We start from the raw sequence: 9,987 nt of genomic DNA, 5'->3' as shown, positions 1-9,987 counted from the left end.
GTATCGGTGACACTTCTGCATAGCTCTCGATTTGATTTTATGAGCAGTGGGACATCCTTTTTGCACTCAAGTGGAACAATATTAACATCCTGTTAGTATTATGAATAGAGTTGAAAGTAGGGATGTAGGAATTGTCCAGCCTGATCCACAGTATCTGTAATGATAACAATCTGGCCCAAAATGACTGGATTGATATCAAATTGTTTTTATTTAGAATCAGTCCGATCCTTTTTTCAACTTCTCTTTACGCGACATGCTAGCACGCTTTGTGATCGTCAAACTGGAAGGACAACTACTTCTTGCTTAAAAAGCCCAGAAGTTTCTGGTAGCAGAGATTCCTGGTCCATGTTTCTTGAATTTGGCACACAAGTTTGCTGGCAACAGTGGGCAAGGTAGTTTATCCAAATCAGACTGATGACGTATGTCAGCTGAGGAAAACCTGAAAGACAAACAAGCAGGATGACGAACAAAAGAAGCACCATCGTTTGTCACGACGCACTGCACGAGTCAAATGAGCTTTTTCGTTATCTATATTCAGCGCACCTACCTTGGTATACTCTATTATAACGGTGCAATCCATCAACAAAAGTATGAGTCGCTGAAGGAACGAGCACTTTCGTACTTTTCACCGAGTGCTTTATCACAGGAAGCCTGGTAAAATTACCTGGACTGAGAAGGACCATCTGTACTGAACCCTTTCAATGTAAACCTGCTTCAGTTGGTGCTCAGTTCGTGTTTTTTCTTTAGAGCTTTGCAATGTAAAGCACACCGCGAAGACCGTGGAAGCGCTCGTCAAAGATGGAGATTGGTAAATGCTTCCATCGGTGTCTGAAAATAAAGTGGGCCCTGGTGTTACGAGATTAATCTGTTCCGCGGTTGGGCTCGTAAGGCGAATTCACTGTAGTGCGGGCAATGCAAACCTATGTTAAATAGCTAATGTCTTTAGAACCCCAGGTAAAAACATCAATATTGTACATAAATATTATAAATTGGTATTGAAAGAGTATAGTAAGTGCTACATATATATAATATACATGTATACAATCAGAAAACATCAAAAAAAAAAAAAACTCAGTCTTCGACATAGCAACATGAAAAAACATAATCCAGGAATGCTGTAACCCGTGGGTCCACTGTATTTAGTTTGCTTCAACTCCGAGAAATGAAAAGACACAGAGCTGAGTCATCGATGGAAGTGCTCGCTGATGCCTGGAGTCTCCAAGTCCTCCCGTAATTTTTGACTTGTGCTTTATGAAAAACGAACTGACCACACCAACTGTGGTAGCACTGACCCTGATCAGGGGATGAAAAAAATCTGCCTCAGTTGATACTATTTTCAAGGCTTTGCATCACAAGAACGCTTGCCTAAGGTGGGTATTCCGTTAGCAACTTTCTGTATATTATTTCTTGTAGTTGAAAAAAAAAAAGGCATTTGATGTGCTTATCCACATACATTTTTATGTGCCTTAACCATTGGCCAATTGGCATCCCTTTGTTTGATGTTTTTGCTTGACGTGTCAATCCAATAAGAGCACTGACAAAGGAAGTGCCATGTTAACAATATTTTATTGTTAGATCTGCCCTTATCCCATGGCATGTTACATTTACCAATTGGTCCCACTGTGCTTCTGTCAATTTTAACCAATTTTATTCATATTATTCTTCAAATAAACCTTCATCTTGATCTTGTGAGCACATTCAGTGGTAATTTAGATTTTTCGTTTTGATCAAATACAACATGAATATTGAAGGAAGAGGAAATGGTATGCTATTCTAGATGGAATAACAAATAAGTCATGAAAACATTGTGAACTCAAGGGATGAAAATGACATGGGCACTGCTCAGGCCTGAACAGATTTTTTGCCTGAACAGGCTTTTGGAGAAATTGAAAACGAAAAACACTTATTTCATGTGTCTCCAAGTTTGGCAAGTCTATGTTGTGGATGCCCCAATTTGGCTTCAGGCAATGCAAATTCATTTCCAACATCTGCAGTTCTCTGCCAATTAGAAGAATGTTTTGAGCAACAAGCTTTTTTTTTTTTTTTTTAAATTACTTTTTGTTTTATTGAATATTTTTTCCAAATATATATATATCTATACTTACATACAGAGTATAGGCACTTTATCTTTTGCATTGTTTCCGTGTCACTCTGCTTCCCAGAAAACAATAAGAGCGACAAGCCCAAACATTCAACTCCCAGGCCTAATTAGCGCCACAAAATGCTAGCAGTGGCTTTCGTGCGAGAGACATTTTGGCAGACCGTAAACTTTCTGACTAATTTATTTATCTATTCAATCCTTTTAACTAACCACAAGTTTTAAACACACACCAAACTTCATGAGTAACCGTGCGAGCAAAAGGTGATGAGGTGTAACCAATTAAAAGCTTGCAATATGGAACAAACAAATGGAGTGAGATTGAGTTTGTCAGCTCAGGGGACGGGGGGCAAAAGTCTGCATGCCCTGGCTTATTACATTAATTTCTTTCTTCAAAGTTATAACTACCCGGACTGAAAATGTGAGTGGGAAGAAGAAGCAAGAATTTGTCGCTCATGCCGATGCTCACGTTAGTGCTGTGTTTTTGGTCCCCTGCTGACAGTGTGTGGGTGATGGATGGTGATACTGCCTGTTATGTCACACATACACACACGACTAATAGAGTGTGCTAACACCATGTCGACACTGGACGTAGCGAGCGGCCATGCCGCTAAAAACTCTGTGTGGTTTTGCAGGCACAGTATTTTTATTTTTTTTTAAATCAGCAGCCAAATCTGGCAGTTGACAATTATTTCGCCAGACTGCTAAAACAGGCCGTGCAAGACGTATTATATACAATACATTACAGTTGTATAGAGGTAGAAAAAAATAAACAACAGCAGGCGCTCACATAAAGTGTTTGAGAAACAGAACTGACTAGGACAGATATTTTACCTTTTTTTCTGCTTTTCTTCTCTCCCTCTTCCTTGGGAATCCGACCACAACTTGATTCACTCTGGGACCAGCAATCGGCCGCTGGTGAAACAGCAGGCAGCCAATGTAAGGACTGTGACGGTTTTAGCTAAAAACAGAGACGCTGCAGGAGTGTATCGATATCAAAGACTGGTTCTATTTGATCCCTGTTGACCACCAGGTGTGGTGCTGATAGCACCGAATGTTCCCTTCGTGTGCTCTCCTCATGTGTAGTTTGAGGAAGCATACCGAAAATGTCACCCGTGACCCTTGGAGGAGATCCCGAGCCACCAGACATTTAGTTCATTCTTAGTCTTCTTGCATGAACATGAGGATTTTGAATGCCAGAATGCACTGGCAGTCATTAGGAATTCATATGATCATAGTTATATTTGTAATTTATTTTTAAATAGTAATTTTAAAGATTCTATTTTATATTTTCATCCATTCAAAATACTTAACACAGTTTCATATCATGGTTCACTTTTTGCAGGCTTCATTGCCTCGGATTTTTTTTCAGTCCAACTTATATCTCGTATTGTTTTCATTATTGCAGGGTTTTGGAGTCAGTCTATTTTCACACGGATTGTTATGGCAACACAATAAGTTTGAGCCAAGAGGAAAGCCTTTGTAACAGACAGAGAATGTTGGAAGAAAGACATCAGTTCACATGTTATCAAAGAAGCCATGTGAACCACACTAGCATGTCTACAATCGCCAACAAGGGGCAGCTAATGGATGTCAGCTAATTTATTATAGCCTACCATCGCTGGTTAGAAAGTGAGTGAGTGGTCCAGGATAGATCCAGTCACTGGTACACTTTCATCATTTTTAATAAGATAAACATGAGCACACTTGGACGCTAAATCAAGCCTTTGAAAAGTACCCTGACTGGTCTCACCACCATAATATATCGAGAATTTCAGTGCCGCTGGCAAGCGATTAGTTTATGCTAGTTGTTGAGCTAAACGCAGGCAACAAGCGACATACAATAATATATTCACATAATTAAGGCATTTTTTTTAGCACCCTGAATTGGCTATTGAACGTTATTTCAGAACAATGTTGCGTTGTTTATAACGGGAACAACTGTCGATATAAAGAAAATGATGACAAACTCTGTTAGCAACAGTTTGTGCAGTAGAATCTAATGAGTCAAGACAGCCGTTGTCACTACGTTATGCCAGGAACAATTTCAAAAGAAAAGCATACCAAGGGGTTTGTGTTAAAGCTAAGGTTTATTTTGAAGTTGGTTGGTGACTTCTCAGAATGTTTTGGCGGGGTGTATTTCTGTCAAGAAGTGCATTTTCCAGTGTACTCCACCACAACAAAATCAGCCCAAAAAATAAAGCTCATGGCATTTTAATCTCACAAGATCTTGTCGTACGAGATGTTCAGCCACTGTTTCTTGCATTTGATTTGATCAAATGTATGTACAGCACTTGGCTTCAGAATCTCTTGCCTTTTATAGTGCTTGAAGTTGAATAGGTGTGTATGCGCATGCATACAAGCAAAATCTTGGCAACAACAAGCCATCCATCTTAAATAGCTGCTGTCAAATTGCAAAGCAGTAGGTACGGCTTTTTTTTAATTAGTTCTGAGTCGAAAAGCGTATCAGCTATTTCTTGAAATTATTCTCTTGAAAATGTATTCATGGTGGCGTTTCCACTTTATGAAAGCATTATGATTCTCTTGTTGTGCTGAGATGCTCCGAGTTAGACACAAACAGGAGCAAGGATGAGCTGACGCGTCAGGACGATACCTCTCAATATGCACCTCATCTGATTGTTTACATACGGTATATTATGTATGAATCCTGCGTGTGTGTTTCCGAACGACTATACTGTGAGAACCGGTTAGAGGTTTCAACTAACCTAGTGAGGACATTCAGGCCGGTCCTCACCTTTTTAGACCTCTTTTACAGGGTCAAGACTTGCTTTTAGAGTATAGGTTGGAATTGGGTTAGGGTTGAGGATAGGGTACGGGTGAGAATTAGGCAATCATTTCTAATGGTTTAGGTTAGGGGCTAGGAAATGCAATACTTCAATATATGTCCTCACAAGTATAGTCGTACAAACTTGTGTGTGTGTGTGTGAGTGTGTGCGCATCTATAATTGCCGGTGGGTATGGTTTTTGATAGCAAATAGAAGGTGACCTTAAAGCGCTGATGGATGAGCGGCTTCAGCGCGGAACGCTAAAGTTGTCCGTGTCAGGCGACCGCCTGTCGGCTCGTAGCTTAAGGTCACGTCGTAGTGACGAAAAAGGGAATGTCGACGGTGGAAAAAAGGGCGGGGCTGCGGCGGAGATATAGTTCATCCTCCCTGTGTGGTCTGAACCTCCGATCCCTCATCATAAAATACGACCAGACATGTCGCACCGAATTAGGAGGACCCACTCATCTGTAATTGCTACCGGGGAAAGGTTGTTAGTTTGACATTAGGAAAAGGGCGGCTTCCTTCTCGTGTTAAATGAGTCTGTGGTCAAGAGTCAAAAAACATGGCAGATTTGTTCTTCTGGGGCGGAACAATGACAGGTTCCTGGTTCGTTTGTGTCAGGCCAGGTGGAAGCCCGTCCAAACCGTCACTCGGCAGCTCCTGTATGGTTTTGTATCCTTCAGGAGACTCATTAGAGGATAATGGCTGGAATGAGAGTCATTGTACCCCCTGATGCAATTAGCTCTGGATAATGTCAAGCCGCTGTGTCGCGGTGGACGGGTCTTCAGGGTACGCGCAACAGCTTGCGGCTGTTTAAACTTTTATATTCCTGATGCATTTTTGATGACGTGACGCACCCCGGCCCCCACCCATACCTTCTAAAAGAACCCAGCCAGTCAGTGGCAGGGGGAATGGAATATATTCTCGCGTGCGTGTTCATTATGAATTCTTTATGGCAACCAAGTTCACAGATATTGGTTCACTAAATATAATTCGGACACTGAAATGAATGTTAAAAAGGCCTCTGAGAGCTCAGCGCTCTCTGAACAAATGCGTAGGCATGGATAGTATGAGGTTCTCTGACTTGCATGCAGGCAACTGTTTGAAAGAGAGCAATCCTGAGATAAGTGTCGTGAAGAAGGGGACGAGAGGTGAAGGACTCTGTACAAACAAGCACATATTTCACAAACACCAGGTAAGAATTGAAACCAGCTGCTTTGCTACCTAAACATACTCCAGTATTGGTGGAAACATTCGTAATCGTAGAAGGAGTCAGGTGCAGTCAAAGTAGTAGTATTTGGATCAAGCCACAACTCTACCTTGCTATCTAATGGGGCTGCTGCACACACACGTGATGGTTGCAGGGGAACGTTATATCAATGGTCTCAGAAAACTATCCTGTGAAGCATGTTGGACGCAATGTCATGGCTTGGGCCAAAAGTCTTTATTGATGATGTCATTCATGGTAGCAGCATCATGAATTTTGAAGTCAACAAAATCATTTTGTCTGGATGTTCACAGAAAAATGCACGCAAAGTAATCAGGAAAAGCATCATCACGCCTATGACTTGGAAAATAATTCCAGTAGTCTTTTGTGGTTGAGGTTAGAGGGCAGCCGTCTCAAATTGCTTTTGTTGCTGACTATTTCTATTTCGTGATCACTAAAAATATAGTTTATACAAAAACTTAAGACCAGTTGAATAAAACCTCTATATTATCTTGTGCACATTTGGATCTTAATGAGGTTTTAAATATCCCCACATACGAAATGCAAAAGCAAGTTAGGGAAGTGAGACAAAAAACTTGAGTGTTTTCTAATGAGCAAGTAGAGGTGGTCCATGGGGTGGTGCAGCGTTATGTGCAGATGTTGCAGCAAGCATCTGATTGAGGGCCCTCATCTGAGTGATCACAGCTGGCTTTTTCAACAGGACAACACTGCAGTTCACAATGCTCGCTTGGCAAAGGACTTCTTCAGGGTTTAATCTCAGAACATTTGGTGATGAATGTCAAGGGAAAATGATAAAAATGACCATCAGTTCCAGACAGTTGATGTCTTTCATGAAGCCATCTTCACCACTTGGAGCAACGTTCCTACTAGTTTACTGGAAATACTGGCACCAAGTGCGTTTTTGTGGAGCAACTCATTACTGAGTCCCACCAATTTTGTTGTTGTTGTTGTTCTGGTTTGGTGAGGGTTTTTTGTTTTTGAGTGGTCGTATTAACCTTTTTATCAGCTAATGACTAGCCTGTTTCAGATGAACAACCAATCACACCCCCCATCTCACCTAAGGACAATTTACAGTGTTCATTAGCCCTGCCACCATGCAGGTTTTTTTTTTTTTTTAATCTGAGACAAAGTAAAAAAGACAAGATTACAAGCATTAAAACTACGATCACTCCCTCCCTACGTTAGCAAGTGTCATCGTAAGTCCAATCATATATAGGTCTGTGAAATGTGATATTTAGTGGGAGGCTGGAAGAAATTAATGGCATAAGTCCTTGGAACAAATAAAAAGTCATATCTCAAGGCACCACTGTCATCATCAATGTCATCATTTGCCACAAATTTCAGAATGTAACGTATTGGGGAAAAAAACTGCAGCAGACATCTGTGGGCATATATTGTTGTTGTTTTAAGATTTCTTTTATGCTCCCTCTTTCTATCCAGACGCTTTGAAATGTAGTCCCCCTGCTGCATCTCTGTTGCTTGATGGTGTTGACAAACAGTGTGCCACAAATGATGGAGTACGCATTTTTTCGATGTGTGTTGGTGTGTGCGTGTGTGCGTGCGTGTGTGTGTGTGTGTGTGTGAGAGAGAGTGTTTGGAGCGTGGGCGGTTGCGGCGGCAGCTCCGACGGCATGCCGCGCACCACCCGGATTGTGGTTGGCTGTGCTAGCTAAACGGGCCTGTGTTTTAGCGTGTTGACTGTTAGGCCGGCTTTCATTTAGCGGGTTTAAACTGCTGCCAGTACGTCCATGAAGCTGGTGGCAAACAGCAGACGTTGTGCTATCAAAAATATGAATAGTGGAGAGGGTGAGAGAATGTGAAAAAGCTGATTGGCAGAAAGCAAAGCGAGGTGGTGGCGAATTGGGGATTGTCCTCTGAAGGTGAACACGCGGACGATTGATTGAACGGCTTGGACTTTTTTCATCAAGATGATCATATCGGCAGGAGCTTTATTGGCAGGAGAGTTGCTTTCAATCCGTCTGAAAGAGAGCCTCTTGATAGCCCGAGGAACTTCAAAGTTGGTGAACTGCGCATGCTGATGAAATGTACTTGTTCTGCCGCAGTCAACTTCAGTGAGTCGCCAATCGCAAATGCACCTACAAATTCTTCTGTTTGCCATAACTAAATCCATAACAGCTGATTATAGGCTACACCAACTTGCAAACAGGCAGTAAATGCCTCCTGTTTGCTCGATCTTCAATAACAAGGCCACCAAAGTAGAGATTTGCCAAATTTTCTGGATCTGCCTTTGCGTGTAGCAATCATAACAAACATGCTCTAACTCACTGCGCAAAATTATAACCATTCTCCAGATGCTAGCTGTTGACTTATTTTTGCAAGCCTAACTATGGTGCCACTTTGACGCACTGCAATGCATTGTTGGCTATTTGCAGATGCATAAGAATTGTACTTCCAAGGCATATTATGAGGTTTACACACAAAGCGTGAAGAATTAAATAAATAGGCCCGGTTACGTGTAGACAAGGCCGTAAAAGCCACTCACCACTTTCCAAATGACAAGAAGACACATTTGCCAGTGGTATGCACTGTTGCGTGTCTCACTCCTCGGCAATCAGTTCATCCTTCCGCTATTAATACTTCAGTATTGTGGCAGTAGTGTAGCATTTCTTCCAAGCAGCATCAACGCTCACCGTAATGCGCTCCTTTATCACCACCGTCGTCGCTCATTAGCGAAGTCTCCAGACTGCCGCGCGCCTTATTATTGTTTTGCTGTGTGATATAGCCGTCGTCTGAGGCACTTAAAGTTCCATTAAAGCCCCCTTCCATTTCCTTTTCACGCTCTTAATTCTCATATTCTGCCCTTCGTAGTGTCTCCCCACCCCCTCATCCAAGATGTCTTTATGAGGATTGGGCGAGAACACAGGAAGAGAAAAAGAAAAAAATTGTCATTGAACAAGTTGATTGTTGCGCTTTGCAGTGTGACACAGCCCGCCGCACTGCATCACGCTCACTTACTGCTTTTGTGCTTCAGGTTGTTGCCACTAGAGCTCACTCGCAAGCAGAATAATGCATGTGGGGTGCTATTGTTCTGTGTGTCTTTCTCGTACACAGCTTCCTGCTTCTAAAAGCTGTCTTGCATCATATCGCCCCGCGTTTGGATGCTTAGACTACATGACAGAGGTAGAGGTTTGTCTTCTTTCACACAGTGAATTCTATTTTACCCCACAAAAGACATCGCAGGGATACTGCTCTCCTTTAAAAAAAAAAGCACTCCAGCCATCCTGCCAGACACTCAGGTATTAATAAATACAAAAAATAAGTGACTGGGAGAGGTAAAGAAAGATAAAGGTGAACAACCTTGGCAGCGAAGAAACACCTGTTGTGAAAGCTGAGCAAAAAGTACTAGAGCATTGAAATTGCATTCAAAACTTTAGAGAAGGTCATATTACAACACAAGTACACCTAGGAATGTATTACTGCAATTAATGGTCATTCGGAAACGTAAGAACAGACGGCTATATGCAGCCAGAGGTCAGTTCACCTTAAAAAGTTGGATGGCATTTTATAGTAATTCCAAAATGCTTAAGTGTTATTTTAGTCATTCTGAAATTTCTCCCTAAAATGGATGGATGAATCTAAAACACACTGCAACCTTACCAGATAAAATTAATTTGACTTTGAAAAATCAAACTGGATATTTCTGACTTTTTAGTGCTTTCTATTTGTACAACTTTCAGTCACAAGTGGTATTAATAATAAATAATAATAAAAAAAAAGTTCATCCAGAAAAGTTGTCCTGTATTTAAGGGTCTGAAAATTAGGCGGAGGTGGCAAAATACTCACACTCTGTACTTACAGTATGCAATGCTACAAATACAGTGTTCCCTCATTTTCCGTGGTTAATGGGGGACCAA

General features: G+C 41.5%; 1 long non-coding RNA gene across 2 annotated transcripts; it reads right to left on the bottom strand.

Annotated features, from left to right (window-relative positions):
- Window positions 1-235: 235 nt before the first annotated feature.
- LOC148414870 (uncharacterized) lies at window positions 236-8,890 on the bottom strand. Of its 2 annotated transcripts, none has more exons than XR_015867517.1 (3): window positions 8,764-8,890; window positions 2,933-3,013; window positions 236-439 (listed from the first exon to the last, which is right to left on the bottom strand). It is a non-coding gene; the product is annotated as an uncharacterized LOC148414870 (long non-coding RNA). The 2 variants fall into 2 exon arrangements; XR_015867516.1 differs by lacking the exon at window positions 8,764-8,890 and adding an exon at window positions 8,616-8,720.
- Window positions 8,891-9,987: the final 1,097 nt, after the last annotated feature.

Source organism: Hippichthys cyanospilos, chromosome 12 (assembly GCF_059441005.1).
Source record: "Hippichthys cyanospilos isolate Australia breed blue-spotted pipefish chromosome 12, RoL_Hcya_1.0, whole genome shotgun sequence".
NCBI classification, from domain to species: Eukaryota; Metazoa; Chordata; class Actinopteri; order Syngnathiformes; family Syngnathidae; genus Hippichthys; species Hippichthys cyanospilos.
The sequence above is the reverse complement of the archived record's forward strand: the minus strand, read 5'-3'. Positions and strand labels throughout refer to the sequence as shown.